Source organism: Falco rusticolus, chromosome 3 (assembly GCF_015220075.1).
Source record: "Falco rusticolus isolate bFalRus1 chromosome 3, bFalRus1.pri, whole genome shotgun sequence".
Classification (NCBI taxonomy): domain Eukaryota; kingdom Metazoa; phylum Chordata; class Aves; order Falconiformes; family Falconidae; genus Falco; species Falco rusticolus.
The window spans coordinates 119,998,181-120,017,126 of record NC_051189.1 but is presented as its reverse complement, the minus strand read 5'-3'; positions in this window follow the sequence as shown (position 1 = coordinate 120,017,126).

Genomic DNA, 18,946 nt, shown 5'->3' with positions numbered 1-18,946 from the left:
CTGCCCTTGGGCTGCACACCTGGGAGAGGGGCTGGGGGATGCTGAGCCACGCAGCAGGGCTCAGCCATGCCACAGCCCTGACCTCTGTCCCCTGGCTCTAGAGACCTGGAGCCTCTTCATCCCCAAGAAAGCCTGACCCACCGCTGTGAAAGGGGCCTGGGAATTTGTTGGTGTCCTTCCTGCCTCCCCCGCAGCGCCAGGCTTGTCCCCATGCCAGCTTCACTTCAGTATTATTCTAATTTAGGGAACTGATGCAAAAGGCTGTCCTGGCAGTCCAACTTGGCTTGGACCAGGGTTATTTTGGTTTAGCTTCAGTCATCTGAGGACAGGTCATGCTCTAAGCAAGCCTATCCCCCTGCAGCAAGGGCTTGTAGGGGGTCGCAGCCATCCATGCCGCAGGTTAAGGAAAGCTTGCTGCTGCAGCCCAGCAGCTTTTGGGGTTCACAAGGCTCCTGAGGTCCAGAAAAATTGCATAGGGCTTCAGCTGCGGTTTCAGAATATCCTCAGCCCTGCACGGACACCCATGCTCCCCTGGGGATGCTCTAAAGCATGTTCCTGAGCTGGGAACAAGCTGACACGAGCCCAGCTGGTGACAGTCTTGTCCTAAGCTGTGGTCATAGTCAGCTGCCCACCCGTAATGCTGGGCTATTGCAACTCCTCTGCGAGTGCTGTTTTTATTCCCCTAAACCTTGGCAGGTCTCCGCAGCCTTGCTGGGGGAGGATTGCCTTCCAGAAGGGCTGCAGGGACCTCACCCTCTCCCATCCCTGCGGCTGGGTGCGGCTGGCACCGGCGTGTCTGCCCTCCTCTGCTGCTGCCACCCACTCGCCCCCCAGCACATGCACAGCTCCAGGTTAAATGGGGAGCGCTGGGGTGGGATGAGGGCTGCAGCATCTGGGAGCATCATCACAGAGGTGGTAACAGTCCCCTCTGGCACTGAGCTGCCCAAAAGTGGGGCTGGGGAGGACATGTGGCTGCAGGGCTGTGCATGGCACGGCATGGCATGCAGGTTTGCCGTGGGCTCCTGGCACTCACCTCCGGCACATCCTGGCACAGCCCCGGTTTGACAAGCCCAGCCTCGTTGCTTCGGGGTCAGACACAGGGCTTAACCCCTCTCAGCTGTGTCTACGTGGTAAATTCAAAATGCTCAGGGATGTTGCTGCAGACTGAGGCCAGGGAAACCAACATAAGTCCCCACAATGTCCAGAGAATCCCCGTAGCCTCCAAAGCAGGATGCTGAGTCCAACCCTCCACCTGGGAATGGTCTCGTGCTGTGTCTCCATGCCCACACTGCATCTCCTCTGAGCCCGAGAGCTGACTATCTCAGGACAAAGTTGTGCCGATGACTGAGTGCCTGTGCATGGGATCACGTGGGTTGCTTGCCCAGCATAAAACAGTCTCTTCTGCACAGCTGGAACTACAGCACGCAGTGGAAATGCCAGTCCCGTGCTGGGGAAGCACCTGAGCCAGGCGCAGAGTGGAGCTGCCCAAATCCACAGCACAGGGGCCAAAGGACCCCGAGTGTGATGTGCCACTGCTGGGCAGCTGCAAGGGAATCAGCACTCAGTCCCAAGAAACATGCTTTTCCCTTGGATTTGAGCACGAGGGAGCTTTCTTCACACACTGTCATGTCACGTGGGAGCAGGCAGCCTCACTGAGCCCTGGTTTTTATTTGGCTGAAGCCACAGTTCCCTGCCAATCCTGGGATCTCAGGCACATGCACTCTGCAGAAAGGCAAAGGGGCTGCCAGGGCCTGGCACCTGCACCCTCCCATTTGGTTCAGGGAGACCCTTGAGGAGGTGTAATGGCAGGACAAGTTTCTTGTCTGAGGGAAAGAGTAATAGCAATGCCATCACATCTGGAACAAAGCTGCAAAGTGTCCGGGAGCTGTGCACACTGTGGTCTCCTGCAAACTAAAATTGCACCCACGTCTGCAAGCTTCCAGGCAGGAGCTGATGTTGAATAGGGACAGCTTGTCGAAGTAGAGACTGAAGCTGCCTGAGGGGACAGAAATGTCCCTGCATAATCCTCCAAGGGCCCAGCACTGAACAGAGATCATTAACAACTGGCTGAAGATGGACAGCACCACGTTCCTTCCACCTTAAGGACCACAGAGCCCAGGACTGCTCCCAGGGTTAACACTGCCCATGTGCGTGTGGTGCATTTTGCAAAGCTCTTCTCTAAAAGCCCAGGAAACCTGGGACCAAAGATAAGAAAGTCCCTTAGTACCCCACTGGTGAATAGGGAGCTTGGGGGCAACTGGGAGCCAGGGAGGGGACAGCATCCTACAGAGACCTCCTGGAGGTGGTAAGCCTGGTGCTCACACTGCTGTCAGACATGTGGCATCCCCTGACTGCAGGCTGGGCATGCAACCCAGCTGACAGAGCCCATTGGCATGGGCCTGGTGGCTGTGCTTCTGGTCCACCACACCCAAGCAGAGCTGAGGTCCAGCTCGGGATCCCAGCAGATGCTGATGGTGCACAGACAGCAGCCTAAAAAGGAGCCTCAGCCTAGTGCAGCTTGTTTTGCTGGAGCCGGGTGATGGCAGGTCTCCATCGCTCCGTGCCTGCATGGGGCACGTCTGGCCAGCCCTGCTTGGCCATGCCCCACAAAAGCAATTTTGACCCTTAGCAAACACTGCAGTCATCACAGCTTTGCAGGGTGGCTTGCACCAACAAACAAGACCAAAGAGGTGCTGTGCCCCCTCCACCTGCCCTCCCTGGCATGGGGAATTGCTAGCCTGTACAGCCTTTAGCCTAGGCTGGAAGCCCTTTCTCCTACTCTTTGTGCAGGAACGTGTTGCCCCCAGGACTCAGGTGGCTGATGCGGGCATCGCACTCTGTGTGTGTGTGTGTGTCCCCTGACTGCTTTAAATGCCTGCTCTGTGCAGTCATTAGATGATATTTATGGTCCTTATTAAACAGCAAGGGGAAAAAAATCTGATACGTGCAGTGAGAACTTGAACTCACTTGGATATGCAGACAGCAGGCGCCATCCGAACACGGATCCTCGACGCCCGCAGCAGCCCCGCGAGGGCCGAGCTCTGTGTCTTTAACAGCCGCGCAGGACGGCAGTGGGAGCAGGCTGGGAATGTTCCTGGCAGGGCTGCACAGACCAGCAGTGCGCAGCAGAGCAGTGACAGGGATAAAGCACAGTCTTGTTTAGCTGACGGAGAAAATGCCTCTTTCTGTGCTTATTTACCACGTCCAGTGTCAGGGTCCACAGCAGGGGAAGAGCACGTGTTCCCATCTCAAAGGGCTCTCCTTGATTCGGTGCCACACAGCCCCTGAGCTGCTGGAGGGGCTGCTGCCTGTGAGCCGTGCGTGCAACACATCTTGTGTCCGGGCATTGCCTGCTCCAGACCGGCCGAGGGCCAGGAAACCAAGCCCCAAAGGTGCTGTGCCTCCCCAAGGTCATGAGGAGGACTGGGGAAGAGCCAGGAGCAATGCTCAGTCCCACGGCTCTTAGAAAAATCCCTCTCTTCTCTACAGCCGCATGCAATCTAGCAACGTGGTCTGCCATGCCTTGTCTGCTGGCAGCAGCACAAGCACTGAGGTGGCACAGTCCTCCTCCCTCTGGGAGCCCTTGCAGTGGGGGGCAGACATAGCCTCCCCCAGGTCCTGGTGCTGGGGTCCTCGGAGCTGGCTGCAGCCCCCTTGCTTTTGGTCCTGTTGTCCCTTGAGTCACGGTGTTGCCGTGCAGCGTGTGCAAGAGACCTCCCTGCGCGGCTGTGACTTTGTAGCTGTGGATTTGTAGCCTGGCTGCTTCCTAGCTCAGCATGGAAGACACTCTACAATTTTTAATTTGCCAAAAAAGTCCTCTTTTTAGTTTACAGGGACAGAAGGGGGACTTTTATGTGCAATCTGTACAGCTCTCCAGAAAGCACTTACATTTATGATGTTCATGAAATTTATAGCCAGTTGGCAGTGCTGCTCTCTCCTCTCCTCTCCACCAGCCACCCTGGCAGGATGGCAGACTATAATAAGCAAGCCACACATTCAAGTGGCATAAAAGGCATTTCTACAAGTTAGCCTCCTGCCCAGTCTTATAAACTCTAACAAGTCTCTAACAAGTAGGCAGGATCTCTTTATACCCAGGGAGAAAAACCCCTTTCAGAAATGGCCTTTTCACAAAGCCCACACCTTTCTTCTAATTAAGGTTAAATAGCTCCATGTTTTCTGGCCAATTTCATTCTTTCCCCTTATTCCCCTCTTAACAAGGCAGCCTTTAAAAAGACATCACTAATTGGTGTCTGCTTCTCACATACCATGCGTGCTTTGATAGTCAGTTAGAAAGCCTTCCCCATCGATCAAACTTCCACTGAAAGGCTGCTAATGTGCTCCATGTGTCTGCCACAAGACAAAGCCAAGTGGCGGGTCCCCAGCTCCCTGCTCCTCCTGTTCCCATACTCCCCCCCGGGACCGGGGGTCCGCAGCCAGGTCTGCCCCGCGGCACCCCCGGCACCGGCCTCCCTGGGAAGAGCCCGGCCCGGTATTGAGAGCAGCAGCGCAGGCAAGAAATGACTCCGCGATGTGTGTGGCAATTCGGAAATTAATGGGGAGTGGTTAAATGTTAAGGGTAGGATCTAAACCAGAGCAGGCAGAGAGCAATTGTCATGCTGATGAGGCTGGAGGAAGGCCAGTGAGCTTTCCTGTGAATCTGTCTCCCCAGTGCTTTCTGGGCTATTAAGTGAAATCTTCCTGGGGAGGGGGTGCTGCCATGGCAGGGGGGGGGAGGTGTTGGGAAGGAGGGAGCAGGGCTCCGGGGCGTGTTGTCCCCCCTTCCCTGCGCCCTTGCCCCTTGCTGCATCTGCAAGTGGTGCAGCCCGCAGCGGTCAGCCGCGCTCCAGCCGCGGGTCAGAGCCGCCGCAGGGCCCTGCAGGAAGCGCCACACGAGGTGGCTGTTGTTAGGGGAGTGCTGCAGCCCAGACCCTCCCCAGATCCCTGCCCCCTCCGGCCTCAGCTGCCTGGCCCTGCTCCTCACCTCCACCCGCCGCCCCAGGGAAGATGCTCTGCCATGTGCCATGGCCCCGTGCCACTGCGCTGTCACCACTGTCACCACGGCGTGCTGGACTCCCAGCCTGTTCTGTGCTGCTCTGTGGGGTCTCAAAGCACCAATGGCTTAACTATGGGTGGCTGCAGGAGATGCCACCCAGCTGTGTTCCCAAGCAGTGGGCTGATATCTGGAGTGGGAGAGACCCAGTGCCTTTTTGGAGGGGATGGCAGTGACATGCACTGGGAAGGAGCCCTTGTCATCAACACAGGCACCTCTCCCCGGTGAGGGGATCAAAGCAAGCACTTGAGAGAGGGGGAGGCTGGGGCAGACCTGCCTGGAGGAGTCTGGGCATGCAAGATCACACCAGGGCTTTGCTATGGTGCTGTTCTGACTGCAAACATCTCTCTGTTCCCCCCATCTAATAAATACCTTTTCTTAAAAAAAAAAAAAAAAGAAAAGAAAATTTACTTTTCCCAGCTGTAATTCACTTCTGGTTGCCATACCTTGTCCTACAGTGAAGTCTTCACCCTGCAGGTTTAGAGGTCCTTGGCGGGGCTCTTAAGCTTGAAAGTGTTGTCTTCCAGTCTGGTCACAAGGCCTTTTTCCTGGGGTAGGAGCCAAGGATTCCCAGAGGAGGCTTATGAGGGTAGCAGCCAAAACCAGGCATCTCTTTGGCATCACTGTGTGACAGGCACATGCTTGGCACAAGATGCTTTACAGAGCAGCAACCTATGACCATACCACAGTGACAAGGTGACAGGGTATCCCCAGCGGACATATGCACACATACCAAGTATTTTTTAGCGGCAGTTTGCAACCCTGTATGCTGCTGGAGCCAAGGAGGAGAGAGATGGTCGGCAGCCAGACACTGGCTCCCTCCCAATGCTCAGTGGGGCTTGTCAACACCATAGGTTGTGCAGATGGAGACCTGCCAGGAAACGGCATCCCCAAACCTCCCAGGCAGGCTGGCAGGTGGCTTCCCAGCTCAGCGGCCAGGGACATAGCTGGTGACACATGCAGAGCCTTGACGTGGTTTTGGAAAGCATCCTGCATGCTTGTGACCCTGCCATTCCTCCCCAGCCCACTGCGAGCTGGGCAAATTGAGGGATTACTTGGGTTTTTACAGCTCCATCTCCATTTTTCTGCTGTAAGACAGCACAGGAGCAGGATCTTCTCTCTCTACCGAGCTTGCCATTGAACTCGCTCCTCTGGAGGGCATGGCCACCCAGCAGCTCCTGGGCACGGCAGCCCTTCCCTGGGCTGGTACACCAGGGCTGAGGGCATCTCCCAGCTCCCCTCTGCAGCCAGCTGAGATGATGCAGCCACTTCCATGGGAAGACTGCCAGGGCAGAGATGCAGTGCGTGCGTTTCGGTGATTCCAGACAATGGATAAATGGCACACCTGCCTGTGCAAGGTTCATTTAAATGGCACTCCTGGTGCTGCTGGCAGCTTCTCACAGCGGTTAACAGGTGTGAACTGGTATCTACGAGTGCACATTTTCCGCTGCACAGCCCTTTGTTCAGCTCCTGCTGCTTCCCTGGCTCCATTCTGGCTGCTAAGCACACAAATCTTCCCTTAGCAGAGAAAGTTAAAGTCTTTCCAGCATTTAGCTTTCTCAAACTGCATAGTCCCACAACTCACATGAGCCCTCCCATACCAGCTGGGATCTCTGGTGGCAAGAACAGAAATGGGATTGGCTGGTTGCTCGGTCCCCTAAAGCACAGCCAGCTTGACTAGCCTCCCTTGCACCGTCCACAGAGGCTGGCACCTTCGTTTGCCCCTTTCAGGCAGCAGCAGCTCCTTCAGAGGAGATGAAGCCATGGCTGGGCTGAAGGCTGTGTCTAACGAGGGCAGGCAGCACGCATGGCCTCCGCCTTCAACTCCCTGCACTGCTGCAGCACTGGGGAGGACAGGAGCAGCCAGGTCCCATGGTCCTCGGGGACATGGTGCTTGGATAAGCAGCACAAGGGGCTGTTTTGGGATGCCTGGTGCCCTCACAATGATGAACAGCTCTGGAGGACTTTCCCAAGCCTGGTCCTGCTAATCAGGAAAACCAGCCTCCCACAGAGCTACCCAGGATGCTGGCAGGACATCCTACATCAGGGCTGGGGTTGCCTTTTCCTCCTACATCCCGCTGATGCAAAAGTGCTTCAGGCGTTAATGGATCTGGACCTTCACCCTGCCAACCCCATTTTCACAGCAGTGCCTGACCCACAGGAACCCTGCAGGGCTGAGACCCCCAAGTCACTCACAGGGGACAGGGCTACCTGAGTACTTAGGCACCTCATTACGTGACTGAACTGATCCTTCAGTATCAGATGTACTACCCAAACATCTGTGCTTTAATGCGAAGTGGCCACACTTGTGATACGTGCACTGCATTGCACCAGCTCTCTGGAGGCCAGAGGGAGCCTACCAGGGGCTTTGGATCAGAGCAGGCTTCGTGTTGGGCTGTTATAATGAAGTGCCTGGGGAGAGGTACATGAAACACGGTGTAGCTCATCTGAGCAGTGCTGGGAGTGTCTATGCAGAATAATTATGCTGCTGATAGCAGGGCTTTCAAATGAGGGGTGTAACTCTGCCACTCAGCAGAGGTGCCTGGTGCAATTCAAGAAGCTCTGGGGGACCTGAGACATCTCCACGGGGCTGGCAGATGTGACAGAGGATCTACAAGAAACCTGTGCCCTTCTGGTGTGACAGATGGTGGCCAGGTGGGCTACCCCAGGGTGTCTCAGATGGCACTGGGTGTCAGCAGCACGATGCTGAGGGACACACCTAAATACACAGATACCCGATAGGTATGGGCAGATACCCCACCCTCCCAAACCCACGTGCATGTGTTTTAGACATCTGCCCCACTGAGCCCCAGTTTCCCCATCTGTGGCTTGGGGCCACACTGCCTTGTCACCACTGCTCTGACCCCCCCATACGGAGAGCCAGTCCCTTGCCCTCCAACCCCTCTGCACTCCCCTGCCGGTGGTGTCCGACCCTGGCCCGAGTCTCCCCTGGGCACTCGATCCCCTCTCTGTGCCTCCATTAACCATGTGCCTCCTTTCTAAATATAACTCCCATGGCTTCTGCTTCCAGCTGCTGGTTCTTGGTCTGTCTTTCACAGACAGATTAAAGAGCCCTTTAGTACCTGGTATTTTATCCCCATGAAGGCACTTACATGCTGCAATCAAAACACTTCTCAGTCTTGCCTCTGATAAGCTGAGCAGACCGGGCGCTGTATGTCTCGCTGCAAGGCTTTCTCCTGCCCTCCGACTGCATGTGGACTTCCTTCAGTCCAGTACAGGTCAGCCCCAGTGATGTGTTTGCCCATGCTCTGGAGTGATGGCTCTGTTGCTGTGTGCATTTCTGTGCAGCTAATGGACCTCCCTGTCTTCCCTCCACTTCTTCAGCATCCAGTTCCTTGGTCACATGAAAATGCATATTGCAGCTCTTCCTGGTACAAGGACTTCACGGGTAAAGGTACCTATGGGTCCACCACCCTGTTCCCTTGGAACAGCTCATTGCCCACGTCATGCAGATGGGGAAAGTGAGGCGTGAGGACCAAAGGGTTGCCAATAAGCTTATTGCAAAGCTGAGAAGACCCCCTGGTGCCCTAGAGCCCTTGCAGAGTCAGGGCAAGCTGCTTTCACCTTGTAGTGGAATGAAGCTGGGTTAATTAGCATCGATAATATACAACTGTAGGTTGGCTTCAGGGGTGGTGGGTTGGCTGATGCAGATAACGTGCAAGTGTGGCTGAGAGCCAATGAAGAGAGAGCGGGAGAGGAAGAAGCAGAGAGAGAATGCTCACCCTGGATGAGGCAAGATGAGGAGAAGGCAGCAGAGGGACTGTATGAAGAGTATGCTGGTATGAGATGGTAAAAGACCTTGTTGCAGCTTGAGAGTTTGGAGAGTGCTGTGACAGCACCTCATTTGCAGAGTTTGCCGAGGTGGAAGCAGGGGGTCACCCCACTCCAGTCCTGCATCAAAGCCCCCAGGACATCCCGGCATCTCTCCAGCTCTGAGCACAGGGGGTCTGCAGTGCTGCTGAGGCTGGGCTGCTTCCTGGTAATGATCCAGGGCCAGGCAAAATGCACATCCAAATGGCATGGCTGAGCACCTAGATGGGGAAAAAAAAATCCATCAAGGGCAGCAAATGCAGGGGGAGATGGACCTGAAGTTCAGCATTCATATGTGTCCTGGGCTTGTACTCAGGGAAGGAGAGCTGGGACTTCCCTACCAGTCAGCTTAACTCTGATTGCCCAAAAAGCACTGGAACAATTAATCAAACAAGCTGTTGCAAGCCTGTAGTAGATAACAAGGAAATGAGTAACAACCAGCCTGAGTTTGTCAGGAGCAAAGTGTGTTGCACAATCTAATTTCCTTGTACAGCGGAGCAGCAGGCCTGGGGGAGGGGGAGGCAGAAGGTGTCACGTACCCAGATATGTGCAAAGCTTTTGACAGGGTTCCTCAAGATATTCTCCCAGGCAAGTTCCAGAAATGTGGATGGGAGAGGAGTCAGGCAGTACACAGTGTTCAGGAAGCTCTCCAGGAGATGCATTAGTTCTTTACCTAGCAGCAGGACTCGGCTGCCCGTGGGACTGAGGGGTTCTCCTGGCTCCGGTATGATTTCCTCTTCATTAACAGCCTGGGAATGAAACAGGGAAGGGCTCACGTGAAGGTAAATGCAACAGTGAGCTGAAGCAATCCTAAGGACAGCATGGCCAAGCATTTCCTGGGATGTGCTTGCAGGAGAACAGCCTGCGAGACGCACCAGCTCTGCCCCGGGTTCTGCTGGGGAAGCCATCAGCTTGGCGTGCCACATGTCAAGGAAACAGTGGCCTAAATGGACTGAGCCCAAAAAAGAAGGGGAAGAGGATGATGTTGTGAGCAGTGGATGGACCAGCCTCGCCGTCCCACCTGAGACAGCACACTCGAATGGCCACTTTAGGGGCTGCTGCTCGTCACTCTGCACCCAGGATCACCCACCAGACCAACCTCTGGGTCTGTCCTGGGCCTGGACACTGGTGGCTATTTCTCCTCCAGCCAGGGAGAGGCTGGATTTACCCCTGCACAACAGCAGGAAAGCAGGTGCTTACGCAGGGGCTGCTGGGCTAAAGCAAGGCTCCCATGCAGACCTCCAGACACTCCTAAAATAGCATTTTTCTCTGCCTGAACACCTTCATTTTTAAGCTGTGACTGCATGAGGTGGAAAGGAGCACATCTCTACCCCATCATGCTGTTATGAGCATTGGGCTTTCAGCTCTTCCACAGAGAAAACAAGACTTTTTTAGAGACTCAAATGGATGTTCTTATTTTGTCACTGCACCAATAAGCAAATATTCAAATACAGTTTTCTTGGAGGAGGGAGAGACTCACCAGCCAGGGAGCGTCTGTCTCTGCCAGATGCAAGCCCAGGAAAAGGGACAGGCAATAACGGAGGCTGTCTCTAGCTGAAGGAGGGGATGCTGGCCAGACCCAGGAGGACAGGACAGGGCTGGGAGGAGGCAGCCGCCCCTCAGCCCTCCCCATCCCAACAGGGCTAAGGGAGCAGACCTCCTTCCCTCCCCCAGCTCACTCCAGGCTCTGCGGGAGGGCAGCTGTCACCCACCTTGTCAGATACATTTCAGTGCCTCTTCCTCCCTGTTCTGGTGAAGGGTGCCTTGTACACGGCCGCATGATTGACTTTAAATGTAAGAAGGCAAAACAACTGAAGGCCACACATGGAAAGCCACGTGCCAGCTCCTGACAGCATGCACATCCTCCTCCCAGCTCATCAGCATGGCACGGCTCCCCCTGACATGACACTTCTCTTTCTCTGTCAGCTGGCGGAAGTCATCTCACGAGGTCCTCGATGGGGAGGGGGACCAGGATGCAAACGAGTTTGTGCTGCCCCAGGTTGCTGCTTCGCAGATGAGCATCTCGCTGGATCAGGCTGGCTGCTTCCAAACAGCAGCAGAGGGGAGTGTGCCCCTGAGGAGAGCGTGCACCAGTGTCTCAGCATTTGATGGGTGGCTGGGGATGAGCCACCTCTGATGGAGACATGAGAGTGTGTGCTGCTGTCACACAGGGGAGAGAAGCATGTGAGACGAGGGAGCAAGGCTGTCTCCTGTACGAGCATCCCATGGGGCTGCAGACTGCCAGGAAGGAATGCAGTGAGGGCAGAGAGCTGGGAGGGGGTCTTGCAGGGATCTTCAGGTTTGGTGATGCTGGAGGTTGAAGTGTGGGGACAGGGAAGCAGTGGGAAGCCAGGATGTATTGACAGGGTGAAACCCACTGCTTCTGGAAAGGGGGATTGTTTCATTCAAACCCAAGTGGTGACCTTAGCTCTACCCCTGGCTGCTGTGGCACAGCCATGGTTACGTGGCTGGTCGCCCATAAGACCATGGTCACACTCACAGTGACAGCAGAAATCCACAGCAGAGCCACAGGGGCCAGTTGTGACGAGAGCGTGTCTGTGTGGTGCTGTACCACAGGTGTCCCCGCTGGGCATGAAAGTGATGGTTTTCACCGAGAACAGGGAAACAGGAGTTGATGGGCATCACTGAACTTACATCTGCTGATGCCCCCAGCCCTTGGACAGCAAAGTGCCTCTGCCTAGCTGGTCACCTCACCCAGTGGACCTGGAGGACTCAAGCAGGCATGCTGGACACAGCAGCAGGCTTTCTGCCCCAGGGACATCCCCCACCTCCCCAAACAGCTCTTCCCCTTGCAGTTTGCTGAAGCAACTGGGGCTTGTAGGGTGGCATCAGAACAGCTGAGCTCCTGGGGTCTCACCCAGGCCAGGATGAGCATCCAGTATCCAACTAGAGCAGGACATGGGCAATATTGCTGGGTGAGCAGAAGGTTCTGCAGGAACAGGGAGGACCTGTGCCTGCTGTCTGCAGAGAGGAGGTCTTGCTTTGGCTGCAGGTTCTTCTGGATGGTTATCCCTGGCCATCTCCTGGGTCTGGCCAGCATAGGGTTCCATGGGGTCTTCTGTGCCATGGGCAGAGGTTCATTCTTGTCTCAAGCACTTGCAGATCAGACTGTAGAAATAATGGTGGAGCAATTACTGTGACAAGACACCTACCAGACACGTGGCAGGCAGAGATCTGTGTGCCCTGTTTGCAGCCTCACAGAAACCAGGGCAAAGGAAGGAGCAGCTATTCATGGCAGCTTTTAAAGAAAAGTTTGGATGTGCTGGAGCATGCTCAGCAGCTCCTCCACAGATTATTCTTTATTCTTCTTCTGCATCAGCCATGGCAGAGGGCTGTCAAGGAGGGGGTGGCTATTTCAAAGGATCTGTGAGGTGCAGTTTTCACCCTCTGAAGGCACAGAGGAAACAGCCAGCATCTTCAGAGATCTCTCAAAGCAAGGAGTACTCACCTGAGAAAGCACAGTACCCAGGACCAAGAGCTTTCACAGCCTTTTGAGCATAGTCATGGACTGAGAAGCATCCAGGACCCACCATCTTCACCTCATCTGGCAAAACAGCACGAGAAGAGCGTGCCCATGGAGAACCAGGACTGCCCAACAAGAGAGGACAGACCTTGCTGGGGAAGGTGTTCAGCAATCAATCTCCTCCATGAGACTTTTATCTGGGAAACTCTTTGCAGATCAGCTGGAGTCTCCAGAAGGTTGGAGAGGCCACAGGCTTTAATGGCAGGGAACTGCAGGAGCACAAAGCAGAGCTGGGCACCCCTGGACCTCTGCAGGATGGGCTCCCCACCCATGTGCGGCCAGTGAACAAGGATCAGGGAGGCAGTCCCGGTCTCCTGGATCCCAGCTTGCTGCTCTGCACACTTGTGTCCTGGGCCAGCTTCTCGTCCTTCTGCTAAAACCCCAGCTTGAGTGAGGTCAAGACTCAGATGGCCACGTAAAGGAGGGGGAGACAGTCAGGGCTGTCGGAGGAGGTATTTCTGAGCTGCTCAAATGTGGGTAATTGAGTGTGCACCCTGAAAAGGCCCATCGGCTTCGGCTGGTAGGGGTTTATTACTTCCTATGTGTGTATACAAAGCAAATGTCAACGTAAGCAGGATTTAAAGATAAAATTGGTGTTAATAATAATGATTATGATAATGCTGCCACCAAGAATAACTATACAAACACTGACAGAGTGAGGGTAGGGAAATCCCCATTTCTAACAAATGCGTGTACTCTGAGAGCTGCAGCCGGCCGATGGTTTAGGCTGCGACTGTCTGGTGGGGTAACTGGGCTGCTGCTGCCTGGTATCTACAGTCCTGGAGGTTCCTGCATGCACATCGCAGCCATCCAGTTTTCACAGCACTTAGGCAAGGCTGGAAACGAGCAGAAATTATGTCAGCACCTCTGGAATTGATTTCAGGGTCTCAGTGCAGGTCCTGAACTGGAGATTGCGGCAAAGACAGGCATTGGGCTTGGTCACTCCTGGCCGTGAGGACTTATTTTCTCTTTGTGGTGGGGATGGGTGAGCACGTGCCTGGTGCCTGCATGTGTGTGCCAGTGGGGGCACAGAGGGGTCTCTATCCATTTCTTTTTCCTTGAACCACACCTGCACGGTTCCTCCCCATCATGGGTGATTGCTCTGCAGTCGTTTCCCTTCTATCTCCGCCTTATTACTACCCAGTGCAGGAGATGGAGGAATTTTGCCGTTGCCTCGGAGCAACTGTGCTCTTAAGTTTCTTCCAAGACTCACACCAGGGCTGCTTCTCTGCATGTGTGGTCTCTTGGACTGCGTAGCGCTCATAAATAAATAAGGGGAAAAGTTCTTAATCTTCATTCGAAAGCTCCTGGTATCACAATGCTGCTGCACAAAAGCCATCTTATTAGCCCCAAGTGCAAAATGCTGCCTTTTCTTGCAGAAGCTCATTAATTGCAGGTCACCATTCAACAAGAAAGATGAGGCACTTGAGTTCTTCAGGCTCTCATTAGCCACAGAGCTGAACAGTATGTGTGAAATTAACAGTCACCTGAGTACCTCTATAATTTCATAATTATTAGGCCTAATGGGTTAGTCTCTGCCAAATGGTTTTAACTCCTTCCTGGCCAAAGCAGGGAATCGCACGAGAAGCCAAGGCTGGCGTATTTCATGAGTTTTATAACCATTTAACAGCTTTCTTGTGGAAATAATAATAAGGAGAGAAAATTTCCAGGATCATGTACTGTTTGCATTTTTTAACATATGTTTAGCTTTTAATTATTCATATACAGTGCGCCAAGGAAGCAGATAGCCTGTATCCCAGAGAGTGGGTGAAAGAGCTTTCTCTGCAAAGGGATTTTAATTGGTTTTAAAATGTGTTCTGTGTGTGTGTTTATATTTGTGTGTGTGTGTGAGTTGAGCCTTTGGTTTCTCTTCTCCTTGATGATTACATTACATTATTTCCCGTCTCTTACATTTTTATTTATCTTAGGCTTAAAAAGCAAAATCAGAGCTGAGATTTCTGTCTCTGCTTTTGAACTCAAGGATCCTGGAAATGGCACTACCTTTTAATGGGGATTTTCTCCTACTTGAAACCAGCTTAGACGAGAAGCTGGAGGGGAAGGCTGCCTCTCACCTCCAAACAGCTAATTGTTTTTCTTGTGTTTCGTCTTGCAGTCCATAGTGTGGGTGCTTCATGCCAGGTGGGAATGTGCACAGACAGCATGCCCACCCTGATCTGGGGTGGTGAGGCGCTCTGTCCCCTTGGCCATCACGTTGCACCCCATGGGGAAAGCACCAGGCAAACCTCTCTACCTCCACAGCTTGGGGAAACATCCCCGTCCCTCCCTGGCACTGCCCACGCTGCTGGGACAACCCGCTCCCCTCCTTGTGTCCTTGCAAAGGCTGGGTCCAGCACAGGGCAGCCTCTCCCAAACACAGTGAATTGAAGCTGCTTCTTAAACCAGCTCTGCATCCACCTCAGAATGGGTTATACTGGGAATGCCGTGGTTTCCTCCAAGACCCAGGATGTAATCCCCTCTCCCACTGCTTTCAGCCTTGATTCAGTGATGTGGGGAAACAGGCTACGTGAGACCAACAGAGCCAGGAACACAGAGATATTTAAAATCCTCCCTGGTGCCTTGTTTTGCATGAGGTGACTCAGCTCTGAAGGCAGAAGGTCACGTCGGTGCTGCCCAGGACGGTTTCTCACTGCGGGGCGATGGTAGGACTAGTGAAGGAGCGCTTTGGCTGGAAGGGACCTGTCCCGCTGGGCTCAGGTGACCAAGTCCAACATGCTCTCGGCTATAGGGCTAAAAACCCCAAGAGCTCTCGGTGGTGAGAGACTATGGCGCCGGCAGCCGCTATGCTGTTCGCAGAGGATGGCTGAGCTCCGGCTGCTGCACCAACCCTGAGCTCTGCCCAGCCCCCAGCCCCCCTGCTTTTTAACTCCATCACATTTTATAGGTTTGGAGTTTGTTTCTTTTTTGGCTGATCCTGTCCTGACATCTGTTTTCATGGTGCAAGAGCTAAGGAAGGGGGACTTGGTGCCTGAAGACCCCCGGGACTGCAGTGAGGGTGAGCAGGTAACAGGTGCTCACAGCACCTGTGACAGCAAGTTCCTGGGGTGTCCCAGGGCTGGGCCAACCTCCTCCAGGAGCCCCAGTGCCCAGGGTGCTGGTGGCAGCAGGAGGGACCTGGAGCACCCGGCGGTGCTGGCCTCCAGTGAGAGCAGGGATGGGTTTCTTGGGACCCTTTTTAAGACGAGAACAGGCTGGCATACCTGCAGGCCATCGGAAAAGACAGAAGCTGGGAGCCAAGAACTTGGACAGCTACCAGAATCAGAGTCCATGAGCTAATGCCTTCGTGGCAGCGTTCAATTCCCTGCACTGCCTATGCCGGGAGATCAAGGCTGGGAGGAGGGAGGGTCTTTCTTCACTTAGGTGCTGGAGAAACGTCTCCTTCGACGATATTTCACCTTACCTCTCCTTGCCACATCTGTCAACTTCTGCTAATTACCGAGTTTGCTATCACCCTCCGCACTGATGTGAAGGGTAGGAAAAAGAGAAAAAGGAGGTTAAGGGATTCTACAATTATAAATGATGTCTGGCAGGCTAAGGTACCATATAATGCATTATAAGCACTTAAAAAGCTAACCCATTCTGTCTTCTTTCTTTGGCATAAATAATGGCTTTTTTATGAATAAATCATGCAGCCAAGGTCTCTGAAAATAGCAGGAACCTGGAGCAGAATGTCTCCATCCTCATTTTTGCTAGGACAGCAGAGAAGTCAGCAATCCACTCTATCACCACTGATAAACCAGGGCAAGCACAACTCCCAGTAATGAAATAGGGAGATAAAGTTTCGGGAGGGTGAGCGGGGCAGGGGGATATTTCTGCCAAAGCACCGATTGCACCCGGGCTCCAAATGAAACATAATGGACTCTGAGGAGATAAGCATTTTTTTCTGCTCCATGAATAAAGCAAGACCTCATAACTCATAGACAGGCAAAGCTGCCAGCAACTTAAAAGTGCTTCCTTCTGCTTCTGGTTTGTGTTTCCTTTTAATGAAGCTCCTCCAAAGCTGAAGGGGGGCTTAGAAGTGGGGCTGGAAGCAAGCCCTGCATTTGCGTGTGCGGAGTCCGGCTCGCCGCGGGCGGTGGTGAGGGCTGGCTGGGCGGTGGTAGCCACCCAGACCTCGGCACAAAAGGCTCGCAGTTGTGCTTTGTGCGGGGAGAGGCTGCCCCAGCAGAGAGGGAGGTCCTGCTGGCCTTCGAGGCAGGCATGAGGGCAGGGGGGAGGTCTGCCTCCCCCTGCCTGTGGTCTGAGGGGTCGGTGGGGGCACAGGGTCTCTGCCCTGCCCCGGCTACTTCTGCACCCTGCTTCCCTCTCCTCCGGTGGCTCTCCCTTCTCCGGGGAGGTCGACACCCGGCCGCCCCCCCGCAGAGGGTCCTTCCCAGCTCCCTGCTCTGGCTGGAGGTGCCCCGCTCTGGCCACCTGGAGGGACCGTGTCCAGGCATGGCTGCAGATTTGAGGCTGCCTCAATGGGCACACATGGTCTGAGCATCATGGGGTCACACTCCCCATGCACAGCTCCCTGCACCCCATCCCACCCCTAGTGGCTCTGCCAGCTGCAGCCCCCCTGCTCCAGGCACAGCCCATCCTCCTTCTTGTAAGAAGCCAGTGAGGAAAAGCTCATCCCCTTAAAAGCATTGCCCATGTGGCTGCAGGGGTAGGAGCCCCTTCCTGTACTCACCCTGCATCCCGCAAGGGGGTTAGGGTTCACATCCACCCCAGACACCCACGGATCTCCTGCACATCGGTGGGTGCAGACAAGGCCCAGGGTCTCAGCCCACAACCAGCAAGCTCCCTTGCACAAGCCAAGCCTGTCACAACCCATGAGGCATTTCTGGGCCAGGCAGACAGCCTCCAGGCCGCCCACATCTCCTGGCATCTCCTGAGCTGCAGCAGCAGGAGCCAGACCGTACAGCTCACGACATGCTCCCAGACAGCGGGGCTCTGGCACTGGCCCTGCCTTGTGGCCAGAGGAAAGCAACGCAGTGGGGAGTGGGTGCAGCCCCCAGGATGCTGGATGGGATGGGGACACCGGGTGTCACCTCCTCAGCTCCCACTCAGACAGGAGCAGCCCTTATTCCCTGATGGGACACAGTTTCACTGCAGTCTTCACTTTTCCAGGACCTAGGGACGTAGCACAGGGCACGGCAGGCGGCACAAGGAGAGCCAAGCAACCTCCGGCAAGAGGGGCTGGTGCTCGGCATGGAGAGGGGCTTTGTATTTACAGCAAGTGTTTGGCAGCTGCCAGGAATGTTTGTAAGCAGAGAGCTGAGCCATGGGTTGTGCACCAGAGCTGCAAACAGACCTGGGACCAAAAATCCAGTCGTGACAGCAACGAAGGTGTCTGCTACTGGGGACCTCCTCCTTGCCTGCCTGGCTGTGGTCCCACAGTTCCCCTCGGGTATGACTTCTGAGGGTTCAGCCCAGGGTGCTGGTGGGTTTGGGAATGAGGATGCATTGCCTCTGCTCAGAGCGCATCACCTGCTCAGCTCCCCGCAGTCCCAGCCAGTGCTCTCGGCAGCCCTGCATTAAAACCTCTGCAGCGGCAGCAGCGCAGGGCAGTCAGGAAGGCCAGGAGCCCGCAGACTCTCTGACTATTAATCAGCCGGCCACAAGCCCTGAAAACTTGCTCTTGGGGCTGTGGGTTAAATTATGGCTTCGTGAGGAGCTGCAGGGTCCAGGCTCTCCGAAGCCGAGGGGGTGCTGGGGCCGGGGCTGTGCAGGGGCAGCACTGCGCAATGCCAGCTGCAGCAGCCTGGCAAGGCACAGCTCCAGCCTGTCCTTGGACGAAGATTAAGGGTAGACAGAGGGGAAAACGAAGCTGAAGAAAAAAGGAAAAAAACCAGAAGTGATTAGAGCTGTACTGAGCAGGGCCAAACGCTGGGGCATGTTTGCACAGCAAAGCTCTGCGGCCATGCTCTGCGTCAGGGGCACGGCTGGCCTGTCCCCTGAGAGGGACACCGGGGAGGCAGCACTGTACCCTTGCACTGCCGGGGATCACCCGAGTGTCTGGTCTCTGAGGACCTGGTCTCTGGGGACATTATGCCATGCCATGGTCTGTCTCCCAGTGTGACAACCTCCCCATAGGGTAAATAACAGCTCCCTGTGCCTGCACGTGCCTGTGCACATACAAATGCGTGCACACACTGCTCAGAGATCCCTGGTCCGATTGTTTGGGGGGGGCAAGCTCAGTGAGAGCTCAGCACAAGTGGGCACAGCCCCAAAGCCAGCCCTGTGCACACCCTGGCTGTGGCACATGCAGTCACTGGCACCTGCGGCTGGAGCTTGATTCACTTTGAGCTGCCTCCTGTCCTGGCTGCTCAGCAAAACCCCCTCGGGGGGCTGCGAGACACAACACAGCTGATGCAAAAGCATCTGGGGTGTGTTAGTGTGGGTGCACGCTCACCCACACCCCATGCAAAATGTACAGCCCTCCTCCTGCAGCCACCTCCCCGGGGAAACACACGTTTGCACAATCGGTGCTGCTGCAACGTGCCAGCAGCACCCCAGCC